Raw genomic sequence first — 17186 nt, forward strand, 5'->3', positions numbered from 1 at the left:
GGATGTATTCTCCCCTATGGGATCTAGGATTATGTTTGTTCCCAACTCAAATTTATTTGAGCATCTTTTCCCTAAAAGCTCCCTTTTCAGAGTCAAAGGCTCTTTCTATCCCTCTAATTAAATCAGAAAGAAAAAATTCCCTTTAACATCTACTAATCTTCTTTTTGACAGCAGAAGATATACCACTTGGAGAATGGGGATCAAGTGACAAGAAGAGGCACTAGAATCCGTGATAGGTTGTCAAAGGACAGTAAATATTCTAACTCATATATCCTAAATACATTACTATTTCTAATATTTTTCTTCTGAACTTTTAACACTCAAAATCCTGGAAATAAGTAATTTTTTCTTTAAGTTGTTCTTATTTTCTTTTTAATTTAAAACATACAAAAAGATTGCATTCTATAGGATGTGTTGGGTTCTTTTTTAAAGCCATATCCTTTATATATAGCCTCTCAATGGACCTCTGGATTTTCTTTAATTTTTTAATTATATTTTATTTTTTTAAATCAGCAAAAAACTAACTTCTCATCTATTCTCCCTTCTCACACACACCCCACTCTCATCTCATTGAGAAGGAAAGAAAAACAAAATCCTTGTTCCAAATATGTATAGTCAAACAAAACAAATTTCCATATTGGTCATGCCTAAAAACCAGGTAGATATATACATACATATATACATACAGACATACATATACACATAATATGTATACATACACACATATACATACGCACATATGTGCATATCTAAATATGCCTCATTCTGTGCTCTCAGACTTTCACCTATCAGGTGACAAGTAAAATGTTTCATCATTAGTCCTCTGGAATCATGATTAGTCATTAAACTAAGGAGAGTTTCTAATTCTTTCAAAATTGTTTATCTTGGGCAGCTAGGTGGTGCAGTGGATAGAGCACTGGCTCTGGAGTCAGGAGGACCTGAGTTCAAATCCGGCCTCAGACACATAACACTTACTAGCTGTGTGACCCTGGGCAAGTCACTTAACCCCAATTGCCTAAAAATTTTTTTTAAAAATTGTTTATCTTTACTCTATGGTTGTCTTAGGATAAATTCTTCTCCAAGATTTTCCTGCTGCATGAGTTCATATGTCTTCTTAGGTTTCTCTAAAACCATCCCCTTCATCAATTCTGATAACACAATAGCATTCTATCACATTTATTTGCCATAACTTGTTTGGTCATTTCCCAAATTATGGGCACCCCTCTCAGATCTTCATATTTTGCTACCTCAAAAAGAACTATAAATATTTTCATGCATCCTTAGGGTATGTTTTGCTTAGGAATAATCATTCCCTTAATCTATCCTCCTCCTAATTCCCCCTTCTCCCCTTTTCTATTTTCCAACTGAATGAAATATTTTTCTACAGCCAACTGTGTGTGCACATCCTTCCCTCTTCAAACAACTGACGAAAGAGTGAGGTTCAAGTGTCAGCCAGCTTCCCTCGCCCCCTTCTCATCTGTCTCTACGTGTACTTGTTCACCCTGATTATGCGAGATAATTCTCCCTAACTTTCTTTTCCTTTCTCCCCACCAGGTTATTCCTCTTCCCCTTCCAATTCATTATTCTTTTTTAGCAACCACACACAAGCCTTTAATTAGGGTCCCTCTCTGATCCTGATAAGGTTCAGAGGGGACACGCATATCCTCACCCTGTATCAGAATAAAAGCAGTTCATCCTAGCTTAGTCCTTTATCTTTGCTCATTCTGTATTTAAATTTTTATGTTTCTCTTAACTCCTGTGTTTGAACTTCAAAGTTTCTACAAAGCTTTGGCTTTTTCATCAGAAACGCTCAAAAGTACTCTATTTCATTAAAGATCCTTATTTCCCTTGGATTGACTACACTCAGTGGAAGAGGACCAAAATGACAGCACTATGTTGGGGTCAAAGTACAGAGTGTCTGACTATGGCTAACCAGACCCACACGAGCTTGGAAGGCTCTAACACAGGTGAGGCACAAATAATTCACATGAACATTTGGAGTGGAGTCTCTAAATTTACGTATCCCACGTTTCTTTTGAGCTACAGCAATTCTGCTTTGCTCATATAACACAACCCCTTCTTTGATGGGGGCACACCATACTGGGCAGTCTTGTGCCAGTGTCTCCCGTGTCTCACTATCAACTCCAAAGTTCTTTAGACAGACCTTGAGAGAGTCCTTGTATGGCTTCTTCTGATCTCCATGTTAGCGCTTGCTTTGTATGAGTTCTCTGCAAAATAGTCTTTTAAGCAAATAAAGATTTGGTATTCACACAACTATTCACAGGTTCCCAAAGTGGGCAATGCTGCCCCCAGGTGGCACTGGGACAATCCAGGGGGGTTGTAGTAGCCTGGAGTGCAATTGGGGGGCTGAATAAAAGTAAGGGTTAACCTAACCTACCTAAGGGTTAACCGCAGGGGGCACTGAGTAAATTTTTTTAGAGGGAGAGGTAGGCCACATAAGTTTGGGAACCTCTGAACTGCATGCTGGCCAGTGCATTCCTCAGGGCCATCTGGATTCCACTTACAATGCCTTAATGAGTGACCTTACACAAGTCACTCCGCTTTCCAATGTGGAGGCAGGCTTAGACAGTCTGTGAAGTTTCTTTCAGCTCCTTAACAACTTCTGGTTGACCGGCTGCTGATGCTCAAGATCCAGCCTCCACCTGCTCAGCTGCCTCCTTTGCCTTCCTTGCTAACACTTGTCGTCCAAGGAGTTTACTGCTAACATAGGGCAGAAGGCATGCACAGAAATGATAACAATTTAAGTGAAGTGGGGGAAACATTCAGCAATAGTTGGAGAACGAGTGGGTAACAAGGTGACTGAGCTAGACCACGAAGACTGGGGCAAAGATGGAGGGGAATAAGAGTTTAGGAAAAGGGAGCAGAGCGACTTAAAAGTATAGATGTGGGATGTTATTTCCTCTCTATTACCCTGAGAGACATGGCTCCAAAATACCTTTCTAAAAATAGATAACACCATCCCAGATGAATGTTAAAGTTTCATCTTGATTTCCTATTTCCTTTAAGACCAGAACACTACAACCAATGAAATCCCCTCTTAAATATAATTTTAAAAGAGTAAAATAAGATTGAACTATGCAAGGTAAAAAATCCAATCTAATAGTCTCCATTTTCAAAAGAAAGTAGTTCAAATTCATTGCAAAACACACGTCATAAATTAAAAAAAGTAAAACACTACTTTCATCTCAGCAAGAACATTCTTCTTAATATTATCCGAGAGAACATTTGAATTTAAATGTACGATGGAAGTGAAAGGTAAAATAAAGTTCCAATAACTTGACTTCTTCTCCAAACCTTCATGGTATTTGATTTAAGAAAATGCTTTCTTAAAATGTTCTAAATCACTATTGATTAGAGAAAGGCAAATCAAAACAACTCTGAAGTACCACATCACACCTATCAGATTGGCCAACATGACAAAACAGGAAAATGATAAATGTTGGAGAAGATGTGGGAAAATTGGAACACTGATGCATTGTTGGTGGAGTTGTGAACTGATCCAACCATTCTGGAGAGCAATTTGGAACTATGCCCAAAGGGCTATGAAAATGTGCATACAATTTGACCCAGCAACAGCACATCTAACACTGTATCCCAAAGAGATCATACAAATGGGAAAAGGAACTACATGTACAAAAATATTTATGGCAGCTCTTTCTGTGGTGGCAAAGAATTGGAAATTGAAGAGATGCCCATCATTTGGGGAATGGCTGAACAAGTTGTGTATGGAATGGAATGGAATGGAATGAATGTAATGGAATACTATTGTGCTATAAGCAATGATGAGCAGGCAGACTTCAGAAAAACCTGGAAAGACTTGTATAGTCTGATGCTAAGTGAAGTGAACAGAACCAGAAGAATGCAGTACAAAATAACAGCCATACTGTTCAATGACTAATACTGATAGACTTAGCCCTTCTCAGCAATGCAAGGATCTAAGACATTTCCAAAGGCCTCATGATGGAAAATGCTATCCACATCCAGAGAAAGAAGTATGAAGTTTGAATGCAGATCAATGCTTACTATTTTTGTTCTGTTTTCTCCTTCTGGTGGTTCCTCCTATTGGTTCTAATTCTTCCTTACAACATCACTAATGTGAAAATATGTTTAATAGGAATGTACATGTACAGCCTAGATAAGATTGCACACCACCTTGGGGAGGGAGGCAGGGAGGGATAGGGAGAAAAATTTTAAACTCAAAAGCTTATAGAAGTGATTGTGGGTAAACCAAAATAAATTAATAAAAAAAAAAAAGAGAACGAAAAAAAAAAATAAAGAAAATGCTTTCTTCTCCAGATCTTGTCATCCTTCACTCACTCCTTCGTTTCATCCTTCCCTCTCTGTTCTATTCATACAGCCACCAAGACTATGAAAATGTTTTAAATGACTTATTAAAAACAATACTAAACATCAGTAAATCTAAATTTGTTTCATAATTATTTACATTTAAATTACTTTTAATGCAAAGCACAACTTTCAGTCACTCTATCTGGATGTTTTTGTTTGTCTATTTTCCTCATTTACCTTTTCTCTTATTGGGTCATAGGTTGTGTGCACCTCGTTGGTTTTATTTTGCATTGTTACCTAAAATTCTTTCTAGATTTCTTTGTGCTCTTCATATTTGATTATCTTAATTGCATTACAGCCTTCCAGTACATTAACAGATCATTATTTGTGTAACTATGTCCCTTATTGTTGGACATGTGGTTGTTTCCCGCTCTTTATAAGTAATGCCACTGTGAAAATCTTTGAATAAGTAGTTGTTTTGAAGAAAAAAAATTTTTTTCAGGAAATATTCCAGACAATGGAATCAGCAGGTTAAAAGGTACAATTCTGTTTGTAACTTTTAATGTACTCTATTAAAGAATCTGCAAGTTTGCAATACCAGCAACAATGCATGAGTGTACCTATTTCTATAAAGCCTGACTTACATTGAATTTTATTGCTTTTAATTATTTTTGCCAATTTGATGGGTATCAGGAGATAACCTGAAATTTGTTTTAGTTTACATTTCTTTGATGACTAGTAAGATTGAGAATTTTTCAAATGATTATTAATAATTTGTACTTTCTCTTTTGAAAAATGCTATTTCCAACCTTTGACCACATGTTCATTGTGGACTAGAAGTTAGTTTTGTGAATTTTTATCAGTTTCTTCTATATTTTATACACAAAGTTTTTATCTACCCTGTTTTAATAATAGCATTTTTTTATACAGACATTTTAAAAGTTAATGTAATCAAACATCATTCTTATCCCTAAAACTCTTTCTGATTAAAGAGAATATTATATCCTCATCTGCAATTGAAATAAATACATTATTCCATTTTCTTCCATTTTTTATTGTAATCTCTCATGTAGCTTAAAATCACTTAGCAAAAGGTCAGTTTCCTCCTAAATTATCCAAAATCCATTTGTTAAATAATGAATCCATTCCGTAGTTATCTGCTACAATTTCATAAAAAACTAATATTTTATTTGCTAATTAAGTGCTGTCAAGAAGTACCACTGCTGGGATTCTTTTAATAAACTTTTACATATATTATTTATTAAAACAAAAAAAATTTAATTTAATTTTAAAAAAGCAACTTTGAAAGACTGAGAGAACTCCAATTAACACATTCAATAGCCATAAATCTAAAGGACTCATGATGAAACATGTTATCTACCTCCAGATGAGAGCTGATAGACTGAACATGAAGACTGAAATATATTTTCTTTCCTTTCTTTTTTTTTTCTTTCCCTTTTTTGGGGGGGGGGGGGGGGCATAGCTATCTCTAACAGGTTTTGTTTTTCTTGCCTTCTCAATGGGTCAGGGATGAGGGAGGATTGAATTTGAAATTCAAAATAAAGTAACATTTAATTTTTTTTAAAAAACTAATATTTTGTATACATTTGATGGGCTACTTAGTGAATCTACTCGATTCCATTCATCCATTTCTTTTTTCTTGCCTAGCACCAGATGCTTTTGATGATAACCAAGATCACGCTAAGAGGAACACACTCAGGGGACAAAATCCTAAATGTGCAGTCAGGAAAATCTGAACTCAAAAGTTGCCTCAGATACTTGCTATATAAATGACCCTGGGCAAATCCCCTCATGCCTCACAGCCTCATTTTCCTCATCTGTAAAATAGAGAGAGTAAAACCATGCATCTCATAGGGTTATAATAATCAAATAAAATGGGAGGCAGAGAAGAAAGAGTGGAAAAAACAGAAGTACAGAGAATTTTCCCTTCCCAACCTCCAATTCCTCTGAACAAGTATAGAAAACATACCAGAGCAAATCCTAATCAGGAAATCCCAGAAAAAAAGAAATCAGTGTCATTTTGCAGCCACAGTCAGCCGAGACAGATCAAGAGGTCTGCTGACTCTGAGGTTGAGGCCAGGAGGGTACTTTGAGGAGCATTCTAGCATAAAGAGACTGTGCACCAGGAAAAGAGGGGGTCCCAGATCCAGCAGAGAGGGGCCTAAGCTTGTGTCAGGTACAGGAACAGGGGCCAACTGGCAGCTCTATCCATCTCTGCCTTGTTCTGTGTCATAAATCTAGGATGGACCAAGGAGGGGACCTATACCTGGGGTGGGGCAGGGAGCCCGCCTTCAGCCAGTATCGAACAGTTAACAGCTGCGTGACTCCAATCTAGAAGCAGAGCAGGGTCTCAGTTCCAGTGTCCAGCCCAGTCTAAAGCTTGCAGGAGAAGAACCAGAGCAGGAAGGCCAGACCAAAAGAAAACCTACAGTTCTGTTTCTCTTAATTAGCAAGTGCCCCATCAGGCTGAGAGTGATAGCTGCTGCTAAATCCAACAAGACTCAAGATACAAACCAGGAGAGGATTCCAAAACATCTATAAGCAAAGCCTCAAAGAAAAATATAGCTTGGGTACAAATTCAACTAGAATTCCTAGAAGAAAGTAAGAGTTAAAAAAAAAAAGAGTGTAGAATGTTTTTATAAATGAAATGACAGCAGTAGAAGAAAGGATGTAAAAAAGAAATGAGAGTTATGAAAGAAAGACTGGAAACAAGAATTAACAGCTTGGCCAAAGTGGTACAAAACCTTGCCCAAGCAACAAACTCTCTGAAAATTAGAACGGACCAAACAGAAGTTAATGATTCCATGAGACACAAACTATTCCAACAAAATCAAAAGACTAAAACAAAGCAGAAGAAAATGCAAGTTACAACAAAAACAACCCGGAAAACAGATGGAGGAGAAAAGTGTAAGAATCAATGGACTTGAAAGCTATTTCCAAAAAAAGAACCTAGACATCATATCTGAAGAACTACATGAATACAGCTACAAAATACTCTTTATATAAAGAGGGATAAACCTAAATAGTTGGAGAAATATTAATTGCTCAACAGTAGACCAAGTCAATATAATGAAAAAGACAATAGTACCTGAATTTACTTCCTTATTCCATACCAAATTAAACTACCAAAGGATTATTTTATAGAGCTAGAAAAAGAAACACTAACAAAATTCAGATAGAATACAAACAAAATTCAGATAGAATACAAGATAGAATCTTGTACAGAAAACAAAAACAGAAGACAAAATCAAGAATCTCAAGGGAAATAATGAAAAAAGTAAGAAGAAGTGTGCCTAACAGGGCAACAGCCAGCAAAACGATTTAGTGCCAGTTAAGAAACAGAGATGCTGATCAGTGGAACAGATTAGGTATACAACACACAGACGTGAAACCAGTGCAGTAGCCTAGAGCTTAATACCCAAGGATTCCAGACTTAGGAGTAAAAACTTACTATTCAACAAAAATTCCTGGGAAAACTGGAAACTAGCTGTAGAATAATACCTCACACTGTATACCAAAATAAACTAAATGACATTACCAATTACCAAAATAAACTAAATGAGTAAATGACATAGACAAAAAGTTCAATGCTATAAACAAGTTCAAGAAACAAGGAAAAAATTACCTGTCAAATCTATGGAAAGGGGAAGAGTTCACGAGCAAACAAAAGACAGAGAGGTTCACAGAAGGTAAACTGGAAATTTCTGATTACATAAAATTAAAAAGGTTTTGCATAAACAAAACCAAAGCAATTAAAATCAGAAGAAAAAGGGGGAGGAATCTTTGCAGCAAGTTTCTCTGATAAAGGTCTCATTTCTAAAATATGTAGAGAATAGAGTCATGTTTACAAGAAAAAAGCCACTCCCCAATAGACAAATAATCAAAGAATATGAATAGGTAATCTTCAGAGGAAGAAATCCAAACTATCAATGGCCTTATTTTAAAAAATGCTCCAAATCACTAATAATTGGAGAAATTCAAATTAAAACAACTTTGAGAATCCCCCTCATGCCAATCATATTGGTAAAGTTGACAAAAAAAAATTACAAATGTTGGGCTGTGGGAAAAATAGCTACTGTAAACTAATCCAGCCACTTTGGAAAGCATTTAGAACAATACCCAAACGTTACTAAATTGTGCACCCGCTTGGACCAAACAATACTAGATCTGTACTACAGAGACATCAAAGAAAGAGGGAAATGATCCATAGGTACAAAAATATTTATATCATCCCTTCTTCTGTGATGTCAAAAAACTGGAAATGAAGGGAGATGCCCAATAATTGGGGAATTAGCTGAACAAATTTTGGTATATGAATGTGAAGAATACCATAGGAAATAAAGGGAATGGTTTCAGAGAAACTTGGAAAGACTCATAAGAACTGCTACAGAGTGAAGTAACCAGGACTAGGAAAAGTTTATATTGTAACAACAATAATGTAGAGACAAACACAAGTCCAGATGACTCAAGATGAAACGTTAACTATTTCCTGATAAAGGAGTGATGGACTCGGCAAAACACTGTGATATATGTACGTGTGGATACAAATGAGATAGAGATACGTGACATGACCAAAAATATGACCAATTGTTTGCGTATTTGTTACAAGGGTTTTGTTTTTCTTTCTTTTTCAATAGGGTTGGGGAGGAAGGAATAAGAAAGAGAAGGCAGATTTTTGTTCATTAAAATTAATTTAGTTTTTTAAAGTCTATTAACAACAACTACTTATATTCCTATGCCCTTTCAAGGCTTGCAAATTGCTTTTCTCACAGCCATCTCCATAAGACAGCATAAACATTATCCCCCTTTTACAGATGAGGAAATTGAGGCACAAATCGGTAAAATGATTTGTCCATGATTCCACAATTACAAAAGATAAGGGTCAAGATTCAAACTCTAAAATCTTCTGAGTCTAGTCTAACTTTTTTTTTTTAATGTGAGGCAATTGGGGTTAAATGACTTGCCCAGAGTCACACAGCTTATGAGTGTTATGTGTCTGAGGCCACATTTGAACTCAGGTCCTCCTGACTCCAGGGCCGGTGCTCTATCCACTGTGCTACCTAGCTGTCCCGCTAGTCTAACTTTTAACAAAAATAAATTGTCAAGGCCTGCACATAGGCAAGGAGGGAATATCAAGGTTGTAAAACAACAAATGTTACTGAGCACCTCCTAATGAAAGTAATATGCTAGATGCCATAGGAGGTGATCTCTCAAGAGTGAGTTTCCTCAAATGCACAATGGAGATAATTATGAGACAAGGTCACTGTGACAACAGAGCTTTGTAAACGCAATGATTTGTAAATGTAAACTCTGATGATGACGATGCTCCAGAAATTCCTCTGACAGGCTATGAAATGAAAAAAAGCTCTGGGTTTAAACAGTTCTGACAATAAAATGAGTCTTCTGTTCAAGGACCAGCCTAACTAAACACACAGACTTATCACCAATCAGTCAGACAATAAACATTTATTAAATGATTAGTATGTTCCAGGCACTATCCTAAGTGTGGGGATACAAATATGAAAAAGAAAACCAGTCCCTGCCCTCAAAGAGCTTACAATCTAATAGGGGAGGACCACACACAAAAGGAAGTTCAAAAGGATTTGGGAGGAGTGAAAGGAGGAATGGATGGAGTCCAAAGGAACACTGCCAGATGGGCAACGAAGAGACTGTTGGCCTGGGAGCCCTCTTTAAATGGAAGCACTGGGAAGAACTCTTTGCTCTGGCCCCCAGCCCTTCAAACAGAGGGGTAAAGGGTACTGAGAACACTGACAAGGTGTGGGTACTAAAGCTGATGCAATCCAGCAGGATGATGAGCTCATAATGATGAGGTTTCTAGGGGGAATAATGGAATCCAGTCTGAAGGACAGCAGCTGATAGGAAACAGAGACAACCAGCAGGCTGGCCATTAGGTGATGGGTTAATTTTGCTGTAGTCTTTTCCAGGCTTGTACATCACTCCCCTTCATGCAACCGGCGGTCAAGTCATATTAGGCTTCTTGCTGTTCCTCACATACATTATTCCATCTACCATCACAACATCTGGTTTAATTTAAATTTGTTTTATTTTCAGTTCCCAGTTATCTCCCTCCCCTTCCCCTTTCCCTACCTTTTGAGAAGGCAAGAAAAATAAAAGCCATTACAAATATGTATAGTCATGCAAAATAAACTCCTACATTAGCCATGTTAAAATAAAAAAAGGGGGGGAGAGAAGAAAAAGAAAGAGAAGCATATATGCTTCAATTTGCACTCAGAATTCATCCATTCTCTCTCTGGAGATGGAGAGCATTTTTCATCACAGGTCCTCTGGAACATCTTAGATCACTGTATTGATCAGTCTTTGACAGTTGATCAGCAGTCCAATATCACTGTTACTGTGTACAATGTTCTCCTGGTTCTGCTCACTTCACTTTGCATCAGTTCATACAAGTCTTTCCAGGTTTTTCTGAAATCTGTCTATTCATCATTTCTTATTGCACACTAATATTCCATTACATTCATATACCACAGCTTGTTCGGTCATTCCCCAATTGATGGGCATCCCTTCAGTCTCCAAGTCTTTGTTGCCACAAAAAGAGCTGCTATAAATATTTTTGGTCATATGGTTCCTTTCCCTTTTTCTTTGATCTCTTTGGGGCACAGACCTAGAAGAAGTAGTGAGTATGCACAGTTGGATACTTTTTGGGTATAGTTCCAAACTGCTTTGCAGAATAGTTAGACCAGTTCACAGCTCCACCAACAGTACATTAATGTACCTGTTTTCCCACAGCCCCTCTAGCATTTGTTATTTTCCATTTTTGTCATCTTTGCCATTAATGAGGTGGTACTTCAGAGATGCTTTAATTTTTATTTCTCTAATACTTAATGATTTGGAGTATTTTTTCATATGGCTATTGATGGCTTGGATTTCCTCCTCTGAAAACTACCTATTCATATCTTTTGGCCATTTATCCATTAGGGAATGGCTCCTTCTTCTTGTAAGCTTGACTTGGTTTCCTTAGAAATAAGACCTTTATTAGAGAAACATACTGCTAAGAATTTCCTCAGCATCCTGCTTTTCTTTTCATTTTAGCTCACTGATTTAATTTGTGTAAACACTTTAATTTCACATAATTAAAATTATTCATTTTAAATCCAGGGAGCCTCTCTACCTCTTATTTGGTCTTGAATCTTTCCCTATCCATAAATCTAACAAGTAATTTCTTCCATGCTCCACTAATTTCCTCATGTCGTTACTCTTATCTTGGTATACGGTGTGAGTGTTGGTCTATAACTAGTTTCTGCCAGATTTTCCTAATAGTTTTTGTTGCCCCAATAGCTACAATCTATTAGTTTATGTAACACTAAGGTGCTATACTCATTTGCTTTTATATATTATGTGCCTAATTGGTTCCACTGATCAGCCTCTCTCTTTCTTACTCAGCACCAAATTGTTCTGATGATTCAAGCTTTGTAGTAGAGTTTAAGATCTGGAACTATTAACTCTCCTTCCCCCAAACACAATTTTGTTGTTGTTGATTCCCTTGATATTCTTTTTTGTTTCTTGAGACAAATTTTGTTAACATTTTTTCTAGCTCTATAAAACAATTCTTTGGCAGTTTGATTAGTACAGCACTGAATAAGTAAATGAATTTAGGTAGTATTGTATTTTTATTGTGTTGGTTCAGTCTACCCATGAGCAATTAACATTTCTCCATTTATTTAGATATGCCTTTGTTTGTGTGAAATACTATGTAATTGTGCTCATATAACTCCTGTGTGCTTTGGCAGGCTGATTCAGATATTTCATACTGTCTGTAGCTATTTTAAATGGAATTTCTCTATCTCTTTCTGCTGTATTTCGTGGTTAATATATAGCAATATACAGATGACTTGCGTGGGTTTATTTTATATCCTGCAACTTTGCTAAAGTTGTTTCAATTAATTTTTTAAGTTGACTTTCTAGGGTTCTCTAAGCAAATCATCATATCATGTGCCAAAAGTAACAGTTTTCTTTTTTGCCTACAGTTATTTCTTTAATTTTGTTCTTTCTTGCTACAGCTAGCATTTCTAGTACAGTATTTAATAGTAGCGATGATAATGAACACCCATGCTCCATTTCAATCTTACTGAAAAGGCTATTTATTCCCACTGCAGATAATGCTTGCTCTTGGTTTTAGATAGATGCTAATTATTTTAAGAAAAGCTCCATTTGTTTCAATGCTCTCTGTTGTTTTTCACAGGAATGGGTGTTGCATTTTGTCAATAGCTTTTTCTATATCTATTGAAATGATCACATTATTTTTGTTTGTTTTGTTATTAATGGACATTCCAATAACTTCGCACAGGCTGCTCCCTCCATGACTGGAATGTACCCCCTCCTCAACTATAACTGTTACAATTCCTAATTTCCTCAAAGCTCAGTTCAAATGCCACATTTTACATGAGGTCTTTCTTTATCCTCTGAGCAAGCACTAAGTCCTACCCAAAATTACTTGGTACTTAATTTTGTACATATTTACATATGTACATATTATCTCTCCCTACAAAATGTAAGCCTCTTCAGAGAAGATTATTTTTGTCATTGTATCTGTGCCTGGCACAGTGGCTGGTACAGAGTAGCCACTAAATAAATGTTTGCTGATTTGAGGCAAGAGATGAAACAAAAAACTACAATAAAAATTGGCCTCATCTGTGTGTTCCCCTCCTGTGTCCAAAGTGATGATGATGGAGAAGCAAAAAAGGAAGCAGAAGATGATAAGAGTCCAACAGTTTTTATATTATCAGCGTTAACTTGACTTGGCACCCTAAAAGTGTGTCATCTTCTGTCCAATGTTCTAAGTTAGAAGAAGAACTGAAGGATCTCAATCTTTATATTCTCCCCATAAACAGAACCAGAAGGGGAAAGAGAAGAAGGGAATAAGCCTACGATGTGCCAAGCACTGTGTTAAGCACTTCAAAGATATTATCCCATTTGATCCATAAGATATAAAAAAAACTGCAATTAAACTAAAAAGTAATTTTCAGACTTTCCTTGAGGAGGTCAACAAAGAAGCTGTTGGAGTTAGTTTTATCACGAGCCCAGAGGCAATAAGAAACATTATTTCAGGGACATTTGGCAATCTTGTCTTACAATGCTCATGATGAATATAAGCAAAAAGCCTATTATGAAGATGATTAAAGCTTACATCTCCAATATCTATTGCAAACAATGAAGAGGGAGAAAAATTCTACACACACACAAAAAAAGAAAAAACTTAGGAAGTCAACAAAAACTGCTGGGAAAAGGCAAGTAAGTCAAGTCAGCAAGCATGTATTAAGCACCCCCTGTATGCCAAGCCCTGGGCTAGGCTCTGAAGACACAAAGAAAGGCAAAAATAGTTCCTGCTCTCAAGGAGCTCATACTGCAATGGAAGAGACATCATTCAAACAGCTACATACAAATGAAATATACTGCATCTACCTTTTGGATATATTGGAGGGAAGAGGGATGTTGTTCATCCAATGACATCAGAAGGGTGACGTGTTGACTTGCAAGTGAACTGGATTTAAATGAGACGGGGTAATCTCATAGGGAAGGAACTAAGATTAAGGATTAGGAAAGGCTCTTCACAGAGGGTCCAACTGTAGCTGGGACTTCATAGAACCCAGGGAAGCCAGGATGTAGAAACAAGGAAGGAGAGGGTTCCAAGAATGAGTAACAGCTAGGGAAAATCCTCAGGGTCAGGAGATGGAGTGTGAGGAACACTAGGGCAGCCAGTGTGGCCGGATCACAGAGTAAGTAAAAGAGTAAGGTGAAAGAAGACTGCAAAGGTGGGGCTGTAGGGAGGCAGGGGTAGCCAGGTATGGAAACAAGTCATGAAGGGCTTTACAGCCAAGCAGAGGACATTATATTTAACCCTGGAAGTAAGAGGGGCCACTGGAGCTCAATGAATAGGGGGTGTAGAGAGGGGGTGTGCTGTATGCTATATGCTGAGTGGAGGATTGACTGGAGAAGGGAAAAACTTTAGGCAAGGAGAGCAACCATCAGGCTCCTGCAATAGTCCAGGCCTCTAGCAGGACAGCCCTGTCAGAAGAGAATACCTGAGAGATGATATGAATATTTAAATAAAAAAAAATAAAAAAGAATAGAGCTTAACAAATGGATCTGTGTAGAGTGAAAGAAAAAATGCTAATAATATAGAGTAAACTTAAAAGTGTGCTGTTAGCCCATTTTCCCCTCCAAACAGCCTGGGTGTTAAGCACGTACCAGCACATCCTTTTACTATCCTACAAACACTGCTTGAGCTCGGCAAGGGGGCAGCAGGAGGGTCAGAGAATGAAGTACTCACTGGATGACAGGCCAATAATGACAATAAGGGGCATTTATAGAGCACTTGAAGGTCTGCAAAGCACTCTGTCTCCACCATCTCCTCAGGGCCTCACAACACCTCTACCAACAGGCACCTGGTGACACTAAGCTGGGACTCAGTGGAAAGACCAGCACCAAATACATCATCCCCATAGAATGCACAAAGCCTAATGGGAGGACCTAGGACAGGGCCTTGGGCACACTCACACTTAGATATGGCTGATGATCAAAGGGATAGAGAGGGGAAAAAACACTAGATTTGGAGACAAAAGACCTGGTTTCAAATCTCAGCTCTATCACTTATTTCCTGGGTGACCTTGGGCAAGTCACCTAAGCTCTGCACCTCAGTTCCTCAGCTATAAAATGAGGGGGCTCAAGCCAGACCAGCTAGCCTCCAAAGTCCCTTTTAGTTCTGAATCTATACTCCTGGGATGCTATCAACCAGCAAAGGAGACTGAAGAGCGACTGAACATGTAGGAAAAGAATGAGGGAATGAATAAAAAGAAAACGTCCTCACCACATCCTTGCCAAGTGCTAAGCACTGGGAATACAAATGGGGATATAAAAAGCAAATCAATCCCCGCTCCCCAGGAGCTCCCCCTCCAAAGGACAGAGACAATGTGTATGAGAGACGGCAGTGACAAGCACGGCCAGGGCCAGGAAGGACTCCCGAGGGCAACGGCAGGACTAGAGGGTTGGAGAACACAGCACCGAGGCTGGAGAGGCAGCTCAGAGGACTTGAGGACATGGTGGCTGGCCACATAGAGTCCTGAACTCTCCACTTCACCCAAAGGATCTTAGGTAGTAAGGCCTAACTCATCCACATGCTTACATTATCATTGGTTTATCTGTGTTCATTTTGATATCCCTCTTTCTCCAATAAAATATGAGCTCTCTAATGGCAAGAACTGTTTTTTGTCTTTGTATCTCTAGCCTAGAACCTAGTGCAATGCCTAGCACACTTACTGAATCAATCACAACCCCTTTATGACTCATGAAATAATTACTGCGGCATACACATGTGTGTATGTGCGCACACACACACACACACTCACACACATACACATATATTCATCATCTCATGGCCAATCCTCAACCCTCATGAGTCTCTCTGAACTTGGCTAGGCTAGTCCTTGGACAAAAGACGCAAAATCTGTATTTGGCCCCTACTGCATGCCCTTCCATTTTGGTGAAAGAGACTGTGGTCTGCTTACTTTCTCCAAACCTAGGAGCTAACGAGTAATAACTGTAAGAGCTAACATTTATATAGCACTTATTACGTGACAGGCACTTCACAAACATGATCTCATTCGATCCTCACAACAACCCTGGGAGGCAGGTGCTACTGTTATCACTCCATTTTACAGATGATTTTAGAGACTTTACAAATAACTCCATGTCACTCCTGTCTTCTAGATGCTCTGTGGATTTCTGTGAGCCTTCCCTCTTAGCTCTCTACCAGCCGGTCTGACCACTCCCTCAGGCTCCTTTGGGGACTACTTTGGATCATCACCCATCCACCTTCCCCTAATTAGACGACTCCCAAAAGAATCTGTCCTGGGCTGCCTTCAGTTCTCTCTGTATTTCTCTCTGTCTTCCTCTCTCTCTCTCATTCTCTCTCACTTCATTAGCTCACAAAGATCTAAATGGTATCTAGCCTAAGATAATACCCAGATCCATTACGGTCATCTCTAGTCATCCTGGAACTGGCCAACTGGGCAACACAGCTCTTCTTTCTTTTTTCTTTCTTTCTTTCTTTTTCCCTTTGCTCTGTCTAATAGGGTATCATACCCTTACTTGTGGGTATTCTGCCCAAAGGAATGTAACTTTTGATTCCTGAAACCTTTTTTTTCTTATGGATCATGCCTTAAACCCAAATCACTCTGGCTGAACAAAATGCAGTTTATGAATGTAATGCAATATTATTGTGATGTAAGAAACTACAAAAGAATGTAAGAATGTAATACAAATGCAAGAAACGATTTCAGAGAATCCTGAGTATCATGAAGTAATGCAGAGTGAAGTGAGCAGAATCAGGAGATTAATTTTAGATAAGGACACCATTGTAAAAAAAAGAAAAAAAAAACTTCAAAATATTTAAGAATTCTGATCAAAGAATGGCCAATCATGTATTCCAGAGGACCTATGATAAAACATATTACACGCCTCCTGATGGATAAGTGAGGGACACAAGGCAGAGACATGCATTTCTGGCATGACCACCATGTAGCTTAGTTTTGTTTGGCTATGCTGATTTATTACAAGGAGGGAGGCGGGGTTCCCTCTTGCTTTCTCTTGGGGAGGGGAGGGTTTCTAAGGGGGTTTAACAATAGTGATGCCAGAAAAAAAGGGCCCACTGTAGCACTTTTTTAAATGCACAGAAAAGAAGTTGAAAAAAGGAAGCAGTCAAGCAGAACAGTTTTCAAAATAACACATATAAACAATATAGAAATATAGATACATAAATTTTTTAAAACAAATGATGTGAAATGGAGATTCATGGTTTCACACAGGACCCATTTTTTGTC

The 17186-nt window shown here is 38.0% G+C and overlaps 1 protein-coding gene across 4 annotated transcripts in view; it reads right to left on the reverse strand.

Moving 5' to 3' along the window:
- The window catches only part of SCAPER (S-phase cyclin A associated protein in the ER), a 400073-nt gene that overhangs the window by 353242 nt on the left and 29645 nt on the right, over window positions 1–17186 (reverse strand). The window lies entirely within an intron of this gene.

Source organism: Vombatus ursinus, unplaced genomic scaffold (genome assembly GCF_900497805.2).
Source record: "Vombatus ursinus unplaced genomic scaffold, bare-nosed wombat genome assembly UNPS02014847.1, whole genome shotgun sequence".
In the NCBI taxonomy this organism is placed as follows: domain Eukaryota; kingdom Metazoa; phylum Chordata; class Mammalia; order Diprotodontia; family Vombatidae; genus Vombatus; species Vombatus ursinus.